Consider the following 13,741-nt stretch of genomic DNA (forward strand, 5'->3'; position numbering starts at 1 on the left):
TCTCTTTTTTTTTTTTTTAATTTTTATTGGAGTATAGTTGATTTACAATGTTGTGTTAGCTTCAGGTGTACAGCAAAGTGAATCAGTTATACATATACATATATATGTCCACTCTTTTTTTAGATTCTTTTCCCATATAGGCCATTACAGAGTACTGAGTAGAGTTCCCTGTTCTATACAGTAGGTTTTTTTTTTTTTTTTTTTTTTTTTTGCGGTACGCGGGCCTCTCACTGTTGTGGCCTCTCCCGTTGCGGAGCACAGGCTCCGGACGCGCAGGCTCAGCAACCATGGCTCACAGACCCAGCCGCTCCGCGGCATGTGGGATCCTCCTGGACCGGGGCACGAACCCGTGTCCCCTGCATCAGCAGGTGGACTCTCAACCAGTGCGTCACCAGGGAAGCCCCAGTAGGTTCTTATTAGTTATTTTATGTATAGTAGTGTGTATATGTCAGTCCTAATCTCCCAATTTATCCCTCCCCGCTTTATCCCCTGGTAACCATAAGTTTATTTTCTGTATCTGTGACTCTACTTCTGTTTTATAAATAAGTTCATTTGTACCCTTTTTTTTAGGTTCCACATATAAGCGATATCATATGATACTTGTCTTTCTGTGTCTGACTTCTCTCAGTATGACAATCTTTAGGTTCATCCATGTTGCTGCAAATGGCATTATTTTGTTCTTTTTTATGGCTGAGTAATATTCCATTGTATATATTGGACCTCTTAAATACTGGTGTTCTCCAGATTCTGTATTGGTTCTCTTCACCGTATAGCCTCCTGTTCTTATTCACAATCTACCACTGTTATTCTAATGATGCTCAAATAATTTTAATGCTAAATCTCTGTTGTGGGTGTCAAAACTGTATCCAACCTCCAACTAGATACCACCTCCTGTGTCTTCCACAGATACTTCAGGCACATGCCCAAGATTTACCTCATTATCTCCTACCATTTTAGTCCCTTTTTTTTCCCCTCAACCTGCTTATGGGCCCAGCCCCTACCCACCTGCTAACACAGCTAACTTGAGTTAAGGGTCTCTTTTCCACTGCACGACCATTTAGTGGTGAATCTTATTCCTTATATTTCAGTTCCCTTTATCTCCACTGATATCATCATGGGTGTCTCTCTCATACTGGTAACTTATCTTCCCGTTTAACACCTTTGCTCCTTTTCCCATCCTCCAAGTGCTCACCCCAGTGCTCCCTTATGGATGTTTGTGTTGCTTACACTTTTCTGTTTAACTGTGTGTGTGTGTGTATGTGTGTGTGTTTTAAAATATACATTAAATAGGGCTTCCCTGGTGGCGCAGTGGTTGAGAGTCCGCCTGCCAATGCAGGGGACACGGGTTCGTGCCCCAGTCCGGGAAGATCCCACATGCCACAGAGCAGCTGGGCCCGTGAGCCATGGCCACTGAGTCTGCACGTCCGGAGCCTGTGCTCCGCAACAGGAGAGGCCACAGCAGTGAGAGGCCCGCATACTGAAAAAAAAAAAAATTGTGAGAGCTAAAATATACATGACATAAAATTTTATCATTTTAACCATCATTAAGTATATAATGCAGTTCCATTAAGTACATTCCCAATGTTGTATAGCCATCACCAGTATCTATTTCCAGAACTTTTTCACATCCCAAACAGAAACTCTGTACCAATGACATTAAACAATTAACTCTTATCTTACAGTTTTCATAGAATTAGACCCGAAGCACATTTGAAGAATGTTTAAGACAATCTATTAGGGGAGAGGAAAATATTAAAATATGCATTAATAGTTTAATTCAAGAATAGTAATCAATAATGATAATATAGTTTTCTAATTCATGAATATGAGGCACATCTCCTTTTATTTAGATCTTTAAATTCTCTGAGTAATGTTTTTTTGTTATCAGTGTACCAATCTTGCAAATGTTTGTTATATTAATACCTAGGTTTTATGCTATTGTAAATACTATTCATTTTTATTTCAAATTCCCATTGTTTATTGCTAGTATATGAAAATGCAATTGATTTTTTTATATTAACCTGCATTCTCAACTTATTCTAGTAATTTTTTGGTAGATTCTTTAGGATTTTCTACATAGATAATCATGTCATATGTGAATAGTTACTGTTTTCCTTCTTGCTTTCCAATATGTATTCCTTATATTTCTGTCTTGCTTTATTTACTACATTGTCTAGAACCTTCAGTGCATGTTGAATATAAGCAGTGAGAACAAACATTTATGCTTTATTCCTGACTGAGGGGAAAAGCATTTAGTCTTTGACAAAGTGTAACATTAGTGACAATTTTTACTTAGATGCTCTTTATCAGATTTATCAGGTTGAAGAAGTTCTAGTTTGCGGATCATTCTTATCACAAATGGCTGTTGAATTTTGTCAAAAGATTTTTTGTGTCTGTTGGTTTTTCTGCATTATATGGTTTTTACCCTTTTTAAATTAACATGGTGAGTTATATTGATTTATTTTGAAGCGCTAAACCAGCTTATCCCTAGGATAAACCCCACTTGGTCATGATAGATTCTTTTTTCATATATTGCTTGATGAATTTACAGGTTTTTCTTGCAATATCTTTGTCTAGTTTCGGTATCAAGGTAATGCCGTCTTACAGAATGAGTTGGGAAGTATTCTCTTATTTTCAGAAAGAATTTGTGTAGAGCTGCTATTATTTCTTCCCTCAGTGTTTGTTAGAATTCACCAGTGAAGCCATCTGAGCCTGGAGATTTCTTTGTGGGAAGGTGTTTAACTAGCAGTTCAATTTCCTTAATACAATTATGGCTATTCATGTTATCAATTTTTTTTCTCTTCAGTGAGCTTTTATAATTTGTGTCTTTCAAGGAATTGTCCATTTCATCCAAGTTATAAAATTTATTGTCACAAAGTTGTTCAAAAATCTACTCTTTTTATCCTCTTGATGTTTGTAAAGTTTGTAGCAATGCCATTGATTCATTCCTGTTGTTGGTAATTTGTGACTCACCTTTTTCCTTGGTCAGTTGGCTAGAGGTTTATCAATTTCTCTGATTTTTCAAAGTACCAACTTTTGGTTTCATTGATTTCCTCCATTATTTTTCTGTTTCCTGTTTCTTCATTTCTGCTCTTATATTTTTATTTCCTTTCCTTTTCATTACTTTGGGTTTAATTAACTCTTCTTATTTTGTATATGGGAGCTTATATCATTGATATGAGACTTATTTTTTCCAGTAGAACATTTAATGCTATAAATTTCCCTCTAACAAATTTAGACATGTTGTATTTTCATTTTCATTCAGTTGAAAATATTTTCTAATTTCTTTCACGATTTCCTTTTTGACCCATTGATTGTTTAGAGGAAGTGTGTTTAATTTTCAAATATTTGGGGATTTTCCAGATAGCTTTCTGTCATTGATTTCTAGTTTAATTTTGTTACAATCAGGGAACATGCTGTATATGATTTCATTCTTCTTAAATTTATGGAGACTTTTTTTGTACCATCTGATGGATGTTCTGTGTGCACTTGTAGAGGATGTATATTCTAGTGTTATTGGATGGAGTATTCTCTAAATAATCAGGTCAAATTGGTTGATTAGTATGGTAAAGTCTTCTGTATCCTTATTGATCTTTCAGTCTATTTGTTATAGCAGTGACAGAGAAGAAAATCAAAATCTTACATTATAATTGTGGATTTTTCTATTTTCTATTTTTCCTTTTCAGTTCTATCAGTTTTTACTTAATATATTTTGAGGTTCTGTTTTTAGGTGTATTCATATTTAGGATTGTTATATCTTCTCATGAATTGACCCCCTCTATCATTATAAAATACCTTACTTGGGACTTCCTTGACGGTCTGGTGGCTAAGACTCCACGCTTCCAGTGCAGGAGACATGGGTTTGATCCCTGATTGGGGAACTAAGATTCCCACACCCTGCACAGTGCGGCCAAAAATAAATAAGTAAATATAAATAAAATAAAACACCTTGCGTAATCCCTGATAATATTCTTTGTTCTGAAATCTATTTTGTTTGATACTATTGTAACCATTCTGGCGTTCTTATGATTAGTGTTTATTTTTATTTTTTTGTTGGCTGTGTTGGGTCTTTGTTGCTGCGTGTGGGCTTTCTCTAGTCGCGGCCAGCAGGGGCTACTCTTCATTGCAGTGTGCGGGCTTCTCATTGCAGTGGCTTTGCTTGTTGCAGAGCACAGGCTTTAAGTGTGCATGCTTCAGTAGTTGCAGAACATGGGCTCACTAGTTGCGGCACACAGGCTCTAGAGCTCAGGCTCAATAGTTGTGGCACGCGGGCTTAGTTGCTCCGTGACATGTGGGATCTTCCCAGACCAGGGATTGAACCTGTGTCCCCTGCATTGGCAGGCAGATGGATTCTAAACCACTGTGCCACCAGGGAAGTCCCTATTTTTAATTTTAATTAATGTAAAATGAATTAATTTCCAAAAAAGTCTTAAATGTCTTTTAATCTAGAGCATCTCCCTCCGTTTCTTTCTTGTTTTTTTTAGTTGCAGTGTAGTTGATTTTACAACATTATATACATTTCAGGTGTACAACGTGGTGATTCACAGTTTTAAAAGGTTAAACTCCATTTATAGTTATTACAAGTATTGGCTATATTCTGTGTGCTATACAATATATCCTTATAGCTTATTTATTTTATACCTAGTAGTTTGTACCTCTTAATCCCCTATGCCTAGCTTGTTCCTCCCTCCTTCCATCTCCCCACTGGTATCCACTAGTTTGTTTTCTATGTCTGTGAGTCTTGTTTCTGTTTTGTTGTATACATTTTATTTTTTAGATTCCACGTATACATGATAATGTACAGTGTTTGTCTTTCTCAGTCTGACTTGCTTCACTGAACATAATACTCTCCAAGTCCATCCATATTGTTGCAAATGGAAAAATTTCATTCTTTTTTATGGATGAGTAATATTCCTCTGTGTGTGTGTGTGTGTGTGTGTGTGTGTGTGTGTTTGTATGTACACACCACATCTTCCTTATCCATTCATCTGTTGATGGGCACCTAGGTTGCTTCCATATCTTGGTTATTGTAAGTAATGTTGCTGTGAACATTGGGGTGCATGTATCTTTTCAAATTACAATTTTTATTTTTTTCAGATACATACTGAGGAGTGGAATTGCTGGGTCATGTGGTAGTTCTATTGATAGTTTTAGTTTTTGTTTTTCCTAGTGGCTGCACCAATTTACATTCCCACCAACAGTGTATAAGGGTTCCCTTTTCTCCACATCCTTGTCAACATTTGTTGTCTGTGGTCTTTTTGATGATAGCCATTCTTACAGGTGTGAGGTGATACCTCATTGTGGTTTTGATTTGCATTTCTCTGATGTTAGTGCTGGTGAGTATCTTTTCATGTGCCTGTTGGCCATTTCTGTGTTTTCTTTGGAAAAATGTCCATTTAATCTAATGCCCATTGTTTAATTGGTTTTGTTTTTGGTTTTTTTTGATATTGAGTTGTATGAGCTGCTTATATTTTGGATATTAACCCCTTATTGGTCATATCATTTGCAAATATTTTCTCCCATTCTATAGGTTGCCTTTTCATTTTGTTGATGGTTTCCTTTGCTGTGCAAAAGCTTTTAAAGTTTAATTACGTCCTATTTGTTTATTTTTACTTTTGTTTCCTTTGACTTAGGAGACAGATCCAAAATAATATTTCTACAAATTTTGTCTGAGTGTTTTTCTGCCTATGTTTTCTTCCAGGAGTTTTATGGTTTTAGTCTTACATGTAGGTCTTTAATCTATTTTGAGTTTATTTTTATATATGGTGTTAGAAAATATTCTAATTTTATTCTTTTACACATCCAATTGTCCCAGCAACCCTTATTGAAGAGACTGTCTTTTCTCCATTGTATATACTTGCCTCCTTTGTCATAGATTAATTGACCATAAGTGCATGGGTTTATTTCTAGGCTCTCTATTCTGTTCCATTGATCTGTGTGTCTGTTCTTATGCCTGTAGCATACTGTTTTGCTTACTGTGTTTTTAGTATAGTCTGAGGTCAGGGAGTGTGATACCTCCAGATCTGTTCTTCTTTCTCAAGATTCTTTTGGCTATTCGAGGTATTTGTGTTTCCATACAGTTTTTAAATTATTTATTCTAGTTCTGTGAAAAATGTCATTGGTATTTTTTTTGTTTTCTTTTGGCTGCACCACACAGCATGTGGGATCTTAGTTCCCTGACCAGGGATCAAACGTGCACCCCCCCCTACGTTGGAAGCACAGAGTCTTAACCACTGGACCACCAGAGAAGTCCCACCATTGATATTTTGATAGGGGATTGCATTGAATATGTAGATTGCCTTGGGTAGTATGGTCATTTTAACAATATTAATTCTCCCAGTCCATGAACCTGGTACACCTTTCAACCTGTTTCTGTTATCTTCAATTTCTTTCATCGGTGTCTTAATAGTTTTTCAAATACAGGCCTTTTACCTCAGGTAAGTTTATTCCTAGGTATTTCATTCTTTTTGATGTGATTGTAAGTGGAATTGTTTCCTTAATTTCTCTTTCTGGTAGTTCATTGTTAGTCTATAAAAATGCAACAGATTTCTGTATATTAATTTTGTATACTGCAACTTTACCAAATTCATTGATTAATTCTAGTAGTTTTTTGGTAGCGTCTTTAGGATTTTCTATGTATAGTATCATGTCATCAGCAGTGACAGTTTTACTTCTTCCTTTCCAATTTGGATTCCTTTTATTTCTTTTTTTGTCTGATTGCTGTGGCTAGGACTTTCAATACCATGTTGAATAAAAGTGGAGAGAGTGGGCACCCTTTTGTTGTTTCTGATCTTAGAGGAAATGCTTTCAACTTTTCACCGTTGAGAATGATGTTTGCTGTGGGCTTATCATATATGACTTTATTATGTTGAGGCATGTTCCCTTTATACCCACTTTCTTGAGAGTTTTTTTTTATCATAAATGGATATTGAATTTTGTCAAAAGTTTTTTTGCATCTATTGAAATGATCATATGGTTTTTATTCGTCAGTTTGTTAATGTAGTGTATCACATTGATTGATTTACGAATATTGAACCATCCTGTCATCCCTGAGTTAAATCCTACTTGGTTATGGTGTATGATGCTTTTAATGTATTGTTGAATTCAGTTTGCTATTATTTTGTTGAGGATCTTTGTACCTGTGTTCATCAGTGTTATTGGCTTGTAATTTTTTTTGTGATGTCTTTGTATAGTTTTGGTATCGGGGTGACACTGCCTTATAGAATCAGTTTGGAAGTGTTCATTCCTTTGCAATTTTTTGAATAGTTTGTGGAGGATATGTGTTAACTCTTCTTTAAATGTTCATTAGAATTCAGTTGTGAAGCCATCTAGTCTTGGAATTTTGTTTGTTGGGAATTTTCTTATTATTGATTCAGTTTCATTACTGGTAATTGGTCTGTTCATATTTTATATTTCCTGGTTCAGTCTTGGGAGATTGTGCATTTCTAAGAATTTTTCCATTTCTTTTAGGTTGTCCATTTTATTGGCATAGAGTTTTTCGTAGTATTCTCTTATGATTCTTTGTATTTCTGTGATGTCAATTGTAACTTCTTTTTCATTTCTGGTTTTATTGATTTAGACCCCCTCTTTTTTCTTGATGAGTCTGTGTAAAGGTTTATCAATTTTGTTTATCTTTTCAAAGAACCAGATCTTAGTTTCATTGATCTTTTCTATTGTTTTTGTTTTGTTTGTTTTTAGCATCTATTTCATTTATTTCTGCTCTGATCTTTATGGTTTTTTCCCTTCTACTAACTTTGGGTTTTGTTTGTTCTTTTTTAGTTCCTTTAGGTGTAAGTTTAGGTTTTTTATTTGAGATTTTTCTTGTTTCCTGAGATAAGCCTGTATTGCTATATACTTCCCACTTTTTTGCTGTTTTGCTCTGTTTTGCTCTGTCCCATAGATTTTGGATCATTGTGTTTTAATTTGTCTCCAGGCATTTTTTTATTTCCTCTTTGATTTTTTTCACTAATCCATTGGTTGTTTAGTAGTATATTATTTAGTCTCCACGTTTTTGTGTTTTTTGCAGTTTTTTTTCTTGTAGTTGATTCCTAATCTCATAGCATTGTGGTCAGAAAAGATGCTTGACATGATTTCAGTTTTCTTAAAGTTACCATGACTTGTTTTCTGTCCTATGATGTGGTCCACCCTGGAGAAATGTTCCATGTGCATTTGAAAAGAATGTGTATTCTGCTGCTTTTGGATGGAATGTTCTGTGTGTATCTATTAAGTCCATGTGGACTAATGTGTCATTTAAAGCCCTTGTTTTCATATTGATTTTCTTTCTTTGTATAGACACATTGATGTATGTTAAAGTACCCTACTATTATTTTGTTACTGTCAGTGTCTCCCTTTATATCTTAATATTTGGTTTATGTATTTAGGTCTTCCTATGTTGGGTGCATGTATTTTTACAATTATTACATCTTCTTGGATTGATCCCTTGATTATTATGTTTTGTCTCTTATAACACCCGTTGTTTAAAAGTCTATTTTGTCTGATATAAGTATTGCCACCTCAGCTTTCCTTTGATTTCCATTTCCATGAATGCCTTTTTCCATCTCATGTTCAGTCTGTGTCTTTATATCTGAAGTGAGTCTCTTGTAGGCAGCATATACACAGGTCTTGTTTTGTATCCATTCAGCCACTCTGTCTTTTGATTGGAGCATTTAATCCATTTACATTTGAACTAATTATTGATATATTCAATATATGTTCTCGTTGCCATTTTGTTAATTGTTTTGGGGTTGCTTTTGTAGTTCTTTTTTTTTTTTTTTTTGTGGTACGTGGGCCTCTCACTGTTGTGGCCTCTCCCATTGCGGAGCACAGGCTCCGGACGCGCAGGCTCAGCGGCCATGGCTCATGGGCCCAGCTGCTCCGCAGCATGTGGGATCTTCCCAGACCGGGGCATGAACCCATGTCCCCTGCATCGGCAGGTGGACTCTCAACCACTGCGCCACCAGGGAAGCCCTGTACTTCTTTTTTGTTCCTTCTTCTTTTGTTATCTTCTCTTGTGACTTGGTGACTATCTTTAATGTTATGTTTGGATTCCTTCCTCTTTTTTGTGTGTGTATCTATTATGGATTTTTGGTTTGTGGTTACCATGAGGTTTCTGTATAGCAATATATGTACGTGTGTGTATATGTATATGTATATATGTATATTGATTGTTTTAAGTTGCTGATCTCTTAATTTCAAATGCATTTTAACAACCTTGCATATGTTCTCTTCTCCCCTCACAATTACTGGTTTTGACATTATATTTTACTTTTTCTTTTTGTTTTGGATATCCCTTAACTGCTTATTGTGGATATAGATGATTTTACTACTTTTGTTTTAATCTATTAGCTTTGTGCATGGACGATTTAATACCTTTACTGTATGAGAGTTTTCCTTTTGTAATTTTCACGTTTCTAGTTGTGGTCTTTTCTTTTTTGCTTAGAGAAGTCCCTTTAACATTTCTTGTAAAGCTGTTTTGGTGGTACTGAACTCTTTTATCTTTTCCTCGTCTGTAAAACTTTTGCTCTTTTCACTAAATTTGAACAAGAGCCTTGCCAGGTAGAGTGTTCTTGTTTTTTTTTCTAGCTTTTTCCCTTTCATCAGTTTAAATATATCGTGCCACTCCCTTCTGGCCTGTAGAGTTTCTGCTGAAAAGTCAGCTGATAGCCTTATGGGAGTTCCCTTGTGTGTAACTTGTTGCTTTTCCCTTGCTGCTTTTAATATTCTCTCTTTATCTTTAATTTTTGCCATTTTCATTACAGTATGTCTTGGTGTGTTCCTCTTTTGGTTGATCCTGTTTGGGAATCTCTGTGCTTCCTTGACTTGGATGTCTATTTCCTTTCCCAAGTTAGGGTAATTTTCAGCTATTATATCTTCAAATATGTTGTTAGCCCCTTTCTCTATTCTCCTTCTGGGATGCCTGTAATGTGAATATTAGTGTCCTGATGTTGTCTCAGGGGCCTCTTAAACTTCCCTCATTTATTTTCTTTCTTTCTTCTGTTCAGTGGCACTGATTGTCACTACTCTGCTTATAGCTCACTGATCTGTTCCTCTGTATCATTTAGTTTACTGTTGATTCGTTCTACTGTATTTTACATTTCATTTATCATATTCATCATCTCTGTTGGGTTGTTCTTTATATTTTCTAGCACTTTGTTAAAGACTTCTAACTTCTCGCTCTATGCATCCATTCTTCTCCCGAGTCCTTGATCATCTTTATGATCAGTACTTTGAACTCTTTCTCAGGTAAATTGCCTAACTCCCCTTCACTTAATTCTTCTTCTGGGGTTTTATCTTGTTCCTTCATTTGGAACATGTTCCTCTCTCACCTCATTTTACCCAACTTGCTGTTTTTATTTCTGTGTATCTGGTAGTTTGGTTACCTTTTCCCAACCTTGGAGAAGTGGCCTTTTGTAGATGTCCTTTGTGTCCCAGCAGTGCACTCCCATCTTATCACCAGAGCTGTATGCTCTAGGGTGCCCCCTATTGGGTTGCATGGGCCCTTCTGTCGTGACAGGTTGACTACTGTGGGCGGTCTTGTAGGCTTGGTTGGCCTCCAGTTTGGTTGGTTGCTAGGCTTTGCCTTGTGCAGAGACTGCTGGCCGCTGGTTGGTTGGGCAGGTCTTAAGGCAGCTGGCTGGGAAACCCCAGGCGACCCCAGGGCTAGTGCTAGCTCACTGGTGGGCAGAATCCAGGAGACCCTGGGGCTGGTGTCCACTATTGGTGGGTGAAACCAGGTCCTGGGGTCTGGCAGCTGAGTCCAGGGGTCCCAGAACTGGTGTCTGACCACTGATGAGAGGGGCCATTTTTTGACATTGCAGCATGAGGCATGTTCCAAAGTTTGTGTTGACCTGCTAATGGGTGGGGTCAGAGCCCAGCCAGTCCCAGGGTAGGTGCTGGCCTGCTGGTGGATGGGCTGAGTCTACAGGCTACAGGGCTGTGGTTGTCCGACTGGTGTCCACCTGCTGGTGGCTGAGACTGGTCCCAACTCTAGAGCAGGCTCGCTGGTGTGTGGGACCATGGATTCTGGGGCTGGTTCCTGCCCACTGGTGAGTGGAGCAGGGTCTGGTTGCAGGGCCCTGGGGGCCCTGGTTCTAGTGCCTACACACTGGTGTGTGGGGCCAGGTCCTGGGACCTCTGGTGGGCAGGACCATGTCCAGGGTCGGCTGTGGGGTTAGGAGGTCTTGAGGCAGCCTGTCTGCTAGTGGGTGGGGCTTTGTCCCTTCCAAGTTAGTTGCTTGTCTTGAGGCGTCTATGTACTAGGACCTTTGGGCTGTTGGGTGGAGGATGGGTCCTGAGGCTGATAAACTAGAGGGAGGAATCCAAAATGGAGGTTGCTAGCACAGTGTCTACACTGTAGAACAAGCTCCCCAAAATGGCTGTCACCAGTGTCTTGTCCCTAGAGTGAGCTGTAATTGCCTCTGGCCTTTTTGGGAGACTCTCCAAGATGAGCAGACAGGTCTGACCCAGGCTCCTTTCAAATTACCACTTCTGCCCTGGTTCCTGGAGCATGTGAGATTTTTGTCTGTGCCTTTAAGAGTGGAGTCTCTATTTCCCCTAGCCCTCTGGTTCTCCTGAAAGTAAGCACCACTTGCCTTCAAACCCAAATGTTCTAGGAGCTTGTCTTCCTGGCACAAGACCACTGGGGTGGGGGAGTCTGATAATGGGGCTCAGATCCCTCACTTCTTGGGGAGAGCTTCTGGAATTATAATTAGTCTCCCATTCATGGGTTGCCTACCTGGGGGGCTGGAACTTGACTACATCACAACCTCACTCCTACACATCTTGTCATACCTTCTTTATCTGTAGATCTTTTCTTGTAGGTGCCAGTGATTTTCACTGATCATTGTTCTGTAAATAGTTGTAATTTTGGTGTGCTTGTGAGAGGAGGTGAGCTCAATCAGGGTCTTTCTATTCTGCCATATTGGCTGATCTCTTTCAATTAGTATTTACATAGTATACCTGTTCTCCATTCTTTATACTTTAACCTACCTATGTTTTAATATTTATAATGAGTCTGTTACAGAGAGTATATATTTTGGTATTACTTTTGTCTCCAGTCTGATACTCTCCCTTTTCTGGGGGGGGGGTGGCTGTGCCGCATGGCTTGTGGGATCTCAGTTCCCCAACCAGGGATTGAACTCAGGCCATGGCAGTGAAAGCCCAGGATCCTAACCAGGTAACTCCTGATACTGTACCTTTTAATTAGAGTTTTTAGTCCATTTTCATTTAATGAGTTATCAATAAGTTGTGTTTAAATATACCATCTTGCTATTTTTTTGTTTTCCCATTTGTTTTTTGATTGTTGTCCCTGTATTTCTTTTGTTTGTTTGTTTTTTGACTGCATTGGGTCTTAGTTGTGGCATGCGGGATCTTTGAGGCATGCGGGATCTTTTCTTGTTGTTGTTGTGGCATGTGGGCTCTTTGTTGTGGCGCATGGGCTCCAGGGTGTGTGGGCTCTCTAGTTGTGGTGCACAGGCTCCAGAGTATGTAGGCTCTGTAGTTTGCGGCACGCAGGCTCTCTCATTGAGGTGCGCAAGCTCAATAGTTGTGGCACACACAGGCTTCGTTGCCCCGCAGCATGTGGGATCTTAATTCCCCAATCAGGGATCAAACTCATGCCCCCTGCATTGGAAGTGGACTTCACTGGACCACCAGGGAAGTCCCTCAGTATCTTTAATAGTTAAGGGTTTTCAGATTTTTTTTCTTTGGTAACATGTTTTTTAAGTTAAAATATTTGTCCATTTCATCTACATTGTCTAATTTATTGCCTTTAATTTGTTTATAATTCTCTTATCTATTTAATACCTGTAGGATCTGATAATGGCCATGTGTAACATCCCTCTTTATTTCTTAATCCATCTAACTAGAGGTTTTACAGTTTATTGATATTTTCAAGGATTTGGCTTTAGGTTTCATTGATTTTCCCCTATTGCTTATTTATTTTCTATTTTATTGATTTTTCCTTTTTTCCTAACTATTTCCTTTACTTGCTTTGGGGTTAGTTTAACTTATTCTTTTTTAAAGCTTCTTAAGATAAAAGTTTAAATTATTGATATTAAATCTTTCTTGTTTTCTAATATAAGCATTTAAACTTATAACTTTCTCTTTTAGCCTATTCTAATTGCATCTTCAAAATTTGATCTATTTGTATTTAGTTTAATATATTTTATGAAAAACAATTTTTTAATTTTCTTTGACCCTAAATTGGTTACTTGGAAGTGTATTGTTTAATTTCCAAACATTTGGGGCTTTTCTAGATAGGCCATTTTTATTGATATCTAATTTAGTTCATGTGTGGTCAGAAAACATACTTTGTATGATTTGTCTTAAATCTGTTGAGACTTGTTTGTGTTCTATCTTGGTGCATAGTCCATTTACTCTTGAATAAAATGTGTTGTGAAATTATTGAAAGTGGTGGTCTATAAATACCAAATGCGTTAGGTGTCAGTATTCTTTAGAGATTCTAAATCTCTACAGGTTTTCCCCCTTTTGTCTAGTTCTCTCAGTTACTGACAAACATTAACACCAAACATGATTTTAGACTTTTTAAAATCTCATTTTACTTTTGTCAATTTTTGCCTCGTGTTTTGAAACTGTTATTTAAGTACATATACATTTGTAGTTGCTATATTTTCCTCATGTATTTACTCTTTTATTATCAGGAAATGTTCTTTTATGTCTGTAGTGGTAATACTCCTCAGCTTCTTTTACTATAGCCCCATCAGCTTTCCCATGTTTAATG

General features: G+C 37.5%; 1 protein-coding gene across 3 annotated transcripts in view; it reads left to right on the plus strand.

Moving 5' to 3' along the window:
• Nucleotides 1–13,741, plus strand: part of ZNF567 (zinc finger protein 567) — a 36,403-nt gene that overhangs the window by 6,056 nt on the left and 16,606 nt on the right. The window lies entirely within an intron of this gene.

This window comes from Delphinapterus leucas, chromosome 20 (genome assembly GCF_059928025.1).
Source record: "Delphinapterus leucas isolate spDelLeu-1000000601 "Yukka" chromosome 20, BTC_Dleu_Yukka2, whole genome shotgun sequence".
Lineage (NCBI taxonomy): Eukaryota > Metazoa > Chordata > Mammalia > Artiodactyla > Monodontidae > Delphinapterus > Delphinapterus leucas.